This window comes from Lynx rufus, unplaced genomic scaffold, assembly GCF_022079265.1.
Source record: "Lynx rufus isolate CCGP_SWC_20201006 ecotype Redwood Valley unplaced genomic scaffold, mLynRuf1.p SCAF_22, whole genome shotgun sequence".
In the NCBI taxonomy this organism is placed as follows: Eukaryota; Metazoa; Chordata; class Mammalia; order Carnivora; family Felidae; genus Lynx; species Lynx rufus.
The window spans coordinates 14,750,587-14,758,635 of NW_025814837.1; positions in this window are offsets into that span (position 1 = coordinate 14,750,587).

Sequence of the window (8,049 nt, forward strand, 5' to 3'; positions counted from 1 at the left end):
GTTAAGCCCCGGAGACACAGAAAAGACAGATAGTGTTCCTACCTTGTAGAAGCAGATGGTAATCAAATAATAAATGAAAGCATAACTGTGAATCAATTGGTAGTAAAGGAAAAGTCCAGTAAACTATGAGTGCTTATAACGAAGAGCACTGAGCTGGTTCCACTGAGCTGGGAAGGGAGGCTTCCCTGAGGAAGTAATATTTGAGCTGAAGGATGAGCAGGAGTTACTAGGCTAGAGGAGGCGGCTCCCATGCAAAGACCCTGAGGCAGTGAGCTGAGAGGTAAGAGTGGAGACTCAGAGTATCAGGGCAACCCAGACTAGAAAGAGAGACACTTGTTGTGGGTGCAGAGGGTGATGGGCCAGATCAAGCAGGGCCTCGAGAAATTCTGGTCTTTATTCCAAGAGCGGGAGAAACCATCGAAGAGATTTGTTTACTTTGAGAGTCTCCTAGGGTCAGAGCCCTTCCATCAACAAGAGAAGTCTATTCCTCCGAAAGCACAGGAGGAGGTCTCTGTCTCTACACTGCAGCACGCATCTTTCCTGAGTGTGAAGGGGTGAGACAACCCCCCGCATAACACGAAGACTGCGGGGATAGTGGCGAACTGGCTTGTATTCAAAATTAGGAGTCATACTCTTTTGGAACTTCTCCTGCTATCATCCAGACGACGACTACTATAGCTATGGATGTGGAGTTTAGAATTCCAAACCAGCCAGGACTGTTGTTGACCACCAAGGACATTTGGAATTAAGCAAGCCACGTGTAATCAATTCTGATGCTTTAGGCTATTAGAACACCCATGGGGCTTGGGAGAGATATTTCCTCTTTATATAAAATGGTACCATTGTCTTTGGGTGGGGGTGCTGTCGTCTCCCTTGCCCTAATGTATCACACAGTAGCCTCTGCCAGAGGCGAAGTACCTGACTACCCGGATCAGGGTCCAATTCAGTTTGGGAAATCATAGAGTCATTAAAAAGAATGGAATTTGTTTGCATTTGCAGGAACAATTTCCTTTTCTTCCTTCGAAAGGACATGTGTGTATCTGTACCTATAATTCATTGGATACTGCATATAGAGACACACACAGGCAGAGAAAAAAACACTGGAAGCATCTTAACAACTTTAAAGTATTAAATACAGACCCTCCGCGAGAATTTTCTGTGATGTGACACATGATGTATAACTGGGCAGGGACTGCAAGGCTTTCATCTTGTGAAAGGTTCAAGTTTCACTGAAGCTTAAGTTGGGTAAAGTAATTACAAAGAGAAAGGGCCATGGTTTCCTTTGGATGATAGGTGTTTTGTGTACACAGCTTGCCTGGGGGAGGCAGTGCCAGCACCCCCATTAGGTTTTCCTGGTCTAATTAGGAAACATACACAGTCAAGTTTCTCTGGAATTAAGAGCCAGCTAATTAGGCCGTGAAGATGTTCCCCTAGAACTTGCATTGCTTGGGAAACACCTTTCCCTTTATTTGTCACCAACAGAGGATGAGGGAGGCCCTGAGAAAGAGAAGAAAGATGTGATGCAAGGTAAAAACAAATGGGCATAGAACATCAATATGGTAACCAAAGAACGGAGACCTTATCAAGGGCTATTATGTCCATTCAGCCTCCAGGCACTCCTGCGTTGGACCCTGTGAGTTGAGCCAAGGTACAGGGATTATGACCAAGCACAGTGTTGCAGTGATATTCACCAGCACAGGAACATGGGGAAGATATTTTCTTCTACTTGCCTGACTACCTGCCTCCTTTCTTGTTTCAAAAAATGAGGGTGGACAAGGACAATACAAAGGTTCGACCACACCATTAATGGTTCCTCTTCCTTCAGGGCAAAGTCCCCCCTTTCCCGTTCACTTGTAGGACAGAAAAGTCTTACTCAGGTTTCCAAAGACCGCTGGACCTTGTTTGGGTTATGGGTTTGACTAATGGACCAACACATCAGAGTATGTCAACAGCTCCCAGGAACCAGACTCTGTCTACAAAGACACCATCATAGAATCTCAGGAGTCCTTATGAAGGGGATGATATCAGAGCAACTCCAAGAGTCAAAGTCTTCATAGAAAAAGGAAAGAGAAGCAGAAAGAGGAGAGACAGGAGGAAGAAGACACTTTCCTGGGAGAGTTTATCATTCCCACTGGGAGCTTGATATCCTACGAATAAGGAAATTGGTTGACTTGACTTCTGTTGCTTTACTTACTGAATTTGTGGCACAGAATGAATTGTTTGGAAAGCTCATTCACTATTTCAGTTTATATTTGCTTCTTACAAGAGCCTGTTTTTGATCGAAGAAGCCAAAGATGAGTACAGAATAGACAAAATTGAGAACAAAATGACTGGTTATAATATTTGCATCATTTTTTCTGTTCTGTGGTGTGGTGGTGGTAAAACGTAGGTAAGGTAAAATTTACTATTTTGATCCTTTTGAAATGTACAGTTCAGTGGCATTAACTATATTCATGTTCTGTAATTATCACCACCATCCATCTCCAGATATTCCCATCCTCCCAAATCAAAACGCTGTATCCATTAAATGATAACGCCCCATTCCCTCCTCTCCTCCAGCCCCACTAACTACTGATCTGCTACCTGTCTCTATGACTTCAACTACTCAGGGTCCCCCATGCAAGTAGAATCAGATGTTTGTCCTTTTGTCCCCACTACATGTTGACATGGCCAAAGAATGTAAAACTTAGCAACAACTAAACCCAAGGTGTAATGAACAAAACAAAAACAACATATCTACTAATACTGATCATTTTCCAGGTTCTGAGTTAGATGATTTCTCTTTTATATTTTACATTACTACATAAAGATAAGTTTTTAAATGATACATTTGTTGCAGACCAAAGATTTATCCCCTTCCACCCAAAAATATTTCTTTCACTAGGGCTTAACATAGCAAGAAAACAAGCAATTCTTGTTTAGGGAATTTAGGGAAATTTTTGTCCACCACTTTGGGGAAATGAGGAGTAACAGAACCATAATAGTGCTTTACCTATCAAAATATTTCAGAGGAAAAAAAAAAAAGACTGATGAGTTACTATCATCATCTTATAAGCTCTTTCACAGAGCCTTTGTTTTGTTTAGGGACGTGAACAATTTAGAAAAGAAATAGACACACAGGCTTTGTTTTCTCAGCAGGAGCTGCTCTATGTTTGGTACAACGGATATGGTTTTTCTTTTTTCTTTTTAAAAAATTAAGATATCCATTATCTACAAAGCAACCTTAAAGGGACAGATTGAGGATTTAATTTTAGAATTTCATGTCTGACTCTCATAGCCAGATGGTCTTTACACAGTGGAAGTTCCCTACCATCATTCATAATTGTTTCTTATCACTACTATCATTAATGTTATTATTAAGAATAATGTTGAAATCATTTAAACGCCCATGTGGAATAGTCTTGCTCCCCACCTCCCAATGCCCATTTTAACTGATCGGGCTGGTACTCATTAAGACTCTAGAAACTGCTTTCTCTCTTGATAACTTTAAAGAAAGTATACAGATTCTTGCTTCCCATAGCAATTTGTTTATAGTGGCTCTTACTAAAACTTGAAGACTAATATGTTTGTTTTGTGTTCAATTATATTTTTGACCAGATTATTTTTATTACTAAGTTTGTTTTTAACTAGAACATATTCATGATTCTTTTTCTATTAAATAAATTTTATGTTTTTAACCATAGGATGATCCCATTGAATAAGTTTTATAGGTTTTTTTCAGGGTGGAGCAGGAAAAGGTTTTTTAAAAATTGAAATATGACATCCATATCATTAGAGTTTTAAAGTTGGTAATATGCTTAAGGCAGACTTTTTATGGTTAGCAAAGCTGAGAGGTTCTGACACCCAAAGGATGTACGAAGAGATAACTTACATAAATGTATATGGTGCCCTGGAGGGGCCTTGATTGTATTATGGGGTTTCTCATGAACGGCTTTGGTTCAGACGGAACAGTGAAGCAAAGCTAAGTGGTTCTCTGCCGAATGGGCTGTGCATGAGACGCGTTACCCTGCAAATAGAAGTACCTTTCAATGCCAGCTGGTTTACTATGAGGTGCTGAAATAAGAAACAGAACAAAATAGCTAATGAAATGTTTGTCTTATTAAAAATGTTTCCTTAAAATAACCACTGCATTGCTTTAAAATGGATAGCCTAACAGATGACACGGAACAGTCTGAAAGTGATAAGGTCTAACATTTGGGAAAGAAGAATACACAAGTTGGAGAATGTAGAAACTGGGTAATACAATATATCGTTGCTTGATTGATGAGACTACTTCTTAGAGCTTTGAATCTGCCCTGAAATTCATTTCCTCTAATACTCAAAACTGTATTTTCTTTTTTTTATTTTGCTTTTATGTATTTTTTTTGAGGTTTATTTATTTTTGAGAGAGAGAGAGAGAGAGCGCGCACAAGTGGGGAAGGGGCAGAGAGAGAGAGGGAGACACAGAATCCAAAGCAGGCTCCAGAGTTTGAGCTGTCAGCACAGAGCCCGACAGGGGTTTGAACTCACGAACCGTGAGATCATGACCTGAGCCAAAGTCGGTCGCTTAACTGACTAAGCCACCTACGCGTCCCCATAATTTTGCTCTTAAAATACTTGCTTGTACTGCTTCTACAATTCCTGAAAGATAAAATATAAATAACTTCATATAAGCTATAAAATGCATATAAGATTGCATTTTATACAAGCAATTGTACAAAATGCTTAATTCATTGTCTTACATGTGTGACGCAGTCTTGTCAAAATCAAGGATCTTAAAGGAACTGAGTTTTCCCTAGTAAACAGCATCATAGATCTAGGATTGTTCATGGCTAGCATTTACCTTGGAGAAAATCTCATTTCCCTCATTAGTTTACATGAAAAGGTGAGGGGTCCATGTGATTTCTAGACAAAATAACAAAAGGAGATGGAACTATTATCTTTTGAAAAGGTCATCCATGGGAAACATCAATTAATTCAGTATCTCCCATTGCATAAATGTTTCTTCTGTTTTTCTCTGTTTAAAACAGTAGTCAGGGTATCTGACCACGATTACGTTTTTATTTCTCAATTCACCTGTGTCACTTCATAATGTGAGGTTATGAGCAGGATTCATATTGCATAGCTACAGAAGAAGCTTTGATGAAAGACCGAAGTGATTGGATGGCCTCGGTACAAGGACTTGGTGTCTGTTTCTATTCAGAATTATGGGTGAGCAGAAATTGATGCCCGTCAGCCAATCTGCCACCATCAGAAGACCTACCTCTTCGGAACATGAGATATCACAGACTCTTAATATTGATGGCGACTTAGAAAACTGTTACGTTTTCCAGAGGCTAATTATAAACAGGTGGCAGTTGGGGCCAAATCTCCAGGAATCACAAACCCATTCTGTTTGAGCTTGTTAATGCCTCTATTCAACTCCAGGAAAACGTGCACATTCCACAGTATTACAGGGAGTTTCAGGTTGACTGATAAAAAACAGGTGATTTCCTCCAAAACACGGACTCAAAGATAAAATAACATAATTTGCCTTCCTGTGTGGCAGGGCCTTTCCTGGTAGTTATAGGTGAATCCTGCTGAAGCAATGATGGGAATCATCTTATTTAGTGACATATAGGGAGAAAATGTGGCAGCCTTGCTGTGCCCAGTGATGTCTATGCATGTGCAGGTTGAACCCAGGCACTAAGGCTTCTCTCTTCTTCCGAACGGAAAGTACAGTGGGATTTTTAACTTTGATTGGGGTGTCTGGCTGCTTCAGTTAAGGGTTCTGCAATTTCACATTTCATCTCAGCAAGTAACGTCCACATCTTGTCAAATCGCCACCGAGAATGTACTGCAGGGCTACCCCTGGATCAAGCCGTGATGTTCTGCGCCAACTTGTGATTTGAGGGTTCAGCGACCACAATGCTACCCAATGAGCTGTCCCCACGTTAACAGTAAAAGGGACTGCCTCTCTCTTTAAAGGACATCCCGTTTTCTCTTCCTCAACGGTCATGGCCCTAAACTTTTTTCCGCCAAGCTCCTGGTTCCAATTCAAAATATTCTATCATAGCTTTTATGCCTTAAAAACTGGTGGAACTCATTTTGATAGTGAGACCCTGGGAGATGGAAACAAAGGTCTGTGTTTTCTTTCTGATTGTTTTCTTGCTGACAATTTTATTGCCATTGTCTTCCGTGTTGCTAACGGTTTTTAGGCTGCTGCTCTCACTTCAACTATTTATTGAAAAAGGAGCTTAGAAGGATTTTTAATATACTTCCCCCCCCAACTTCTTCATGATTGGTGAAAAAAAAAAAGCAGTGCAGAGATCACAAACTGCATGCATTCACTTGCACAGATATTAGATAAAAAATACTTTGGGGTAATTTCACAATTGCACGGGCTGATGGAGGTGAAGTTGGTAAATTCATATCTTATACTTGGCAAGACATGGACCTTGCTTTTCACATGCCATTTCATTAAAACTCCTTCTTAAAATGTAAAATAAGTTGTTGTCATCCTTGATTTGAAGGTTGTGAAGTTTATTCTTCTCTTTGTATTGCCTAGTACAAAGTAAGTTTTCCTTCTGAATCCTCATAGTCTCAACTTTGAGTCTCCTTCAAACTACAAGAAAATTAGGATCCTCACCATGATAAAATGAGACTTGACTCTGCAGTCCATTTGCCACTGGGATTACCACAAAGTCAGCAATCAACTGAAAGGTGCATCACTTTAAAACGTCAATTACCTTAAGCTTAAAAAGAGTGTCTTTTTGTAAGTGATATCATTCTGAAGTATTTAAAAACTTTTAAAGCGAACATCTCAAAACTTAATTTGTTCGAGTGAATATTATTCTCTTCAAAGCAGTTATCTAGGAAACCAAAATCCCAGTAATTCCATTGCTTAAAACATTTTGCCAGTAGTCTTCGGTTCATTTAGGAATTAATAAGAAAATTGGCCTCATTGGTTTTAGTCATATTTTCTTTATTGACTCTAAATAGTGTAAGCATCTTCATTACTCACTTATTCCCAGACCTGATACTCATTTTTTTGGGAGGGGTGGGAGGAGAGTGCTTGTTTCCAAAAGTTAAACCTCAAAGGACAGGGATTTGCTGCCATCAGAGATATTTAAAAGATTGTGCTAACAGGTTGTTAGGACAACTCCAGAAAGGGAATTCTGGAAGTATGGTTTTTAGGCCATGTCAGTATAATTTAGAATGCTGTGCAGTTTCTCAAGCTGAGTGCCTTCAGGGGGGTACCACTCACCTTTGTCCTACCCCTACCCCTCCTGGCCTGATCTTGGTCTTGTCACTGACTGGCGTGTGACCTTGGGCAAGCTGCTTCCGCTTCCTCATCTGTAAAATGATGTAAAGAACTAGAAGTCCACAAATGATCTGCCCAGCTCTAACATTCCAGGATAGTGACACGAGACCCTCCAGACTTTAATAAAAGTGGTTTCGAGCCACACCTTCTATGTATTAAGTCATATCAGTCTCTTGTCTTCTCACATCCTCCTATATTAACATTTAGTGCCATTTGGGGGGCAAGAACAAAGTTCTTATTCAACTGAATTTGGGGTTTCGTGACCATTTAAAAATTTTCATTGCAGATTAGAGGATGTATCTACCTTGTGTTGGGTGGGAGCTGGGGAAGAGAAAGATAATGAGCAAAGAAAAATGTGACTTTGTTTCATGTTGTTTTGGGGGCCATTCGTTTTTTTCTTCCTACAGGTCACTGATTTCCTCAAAGCAGATACCCCTGTCATGTGAACTTGTGTTAAAAAAAAAAAATCTACCAACGCCCCTGATTCTCATAATGACATTAATCACTCATGTGGCTGTTACACTGATGTGATTGGCGATCTTTTTTAGAACCTTGAGCCTTCCCTTTGCTGCTGGGATTGCAGCAGTTTCTTACCTTAAAAGAAAGATGATAGTTTAAAAAAGACTTCCTGTGCAAGGCTGCCAATTGCAGGTATTCACAGGACATGTCTGGTTCTATTTAGGGTTTTCTCTTTCTTTCCTTCTTTCTTTCCTTTTTTTCTTTCTTTTTTTTTTTTTTTTTTTTTGTTTGTTTGTTTGTTTCCTTGG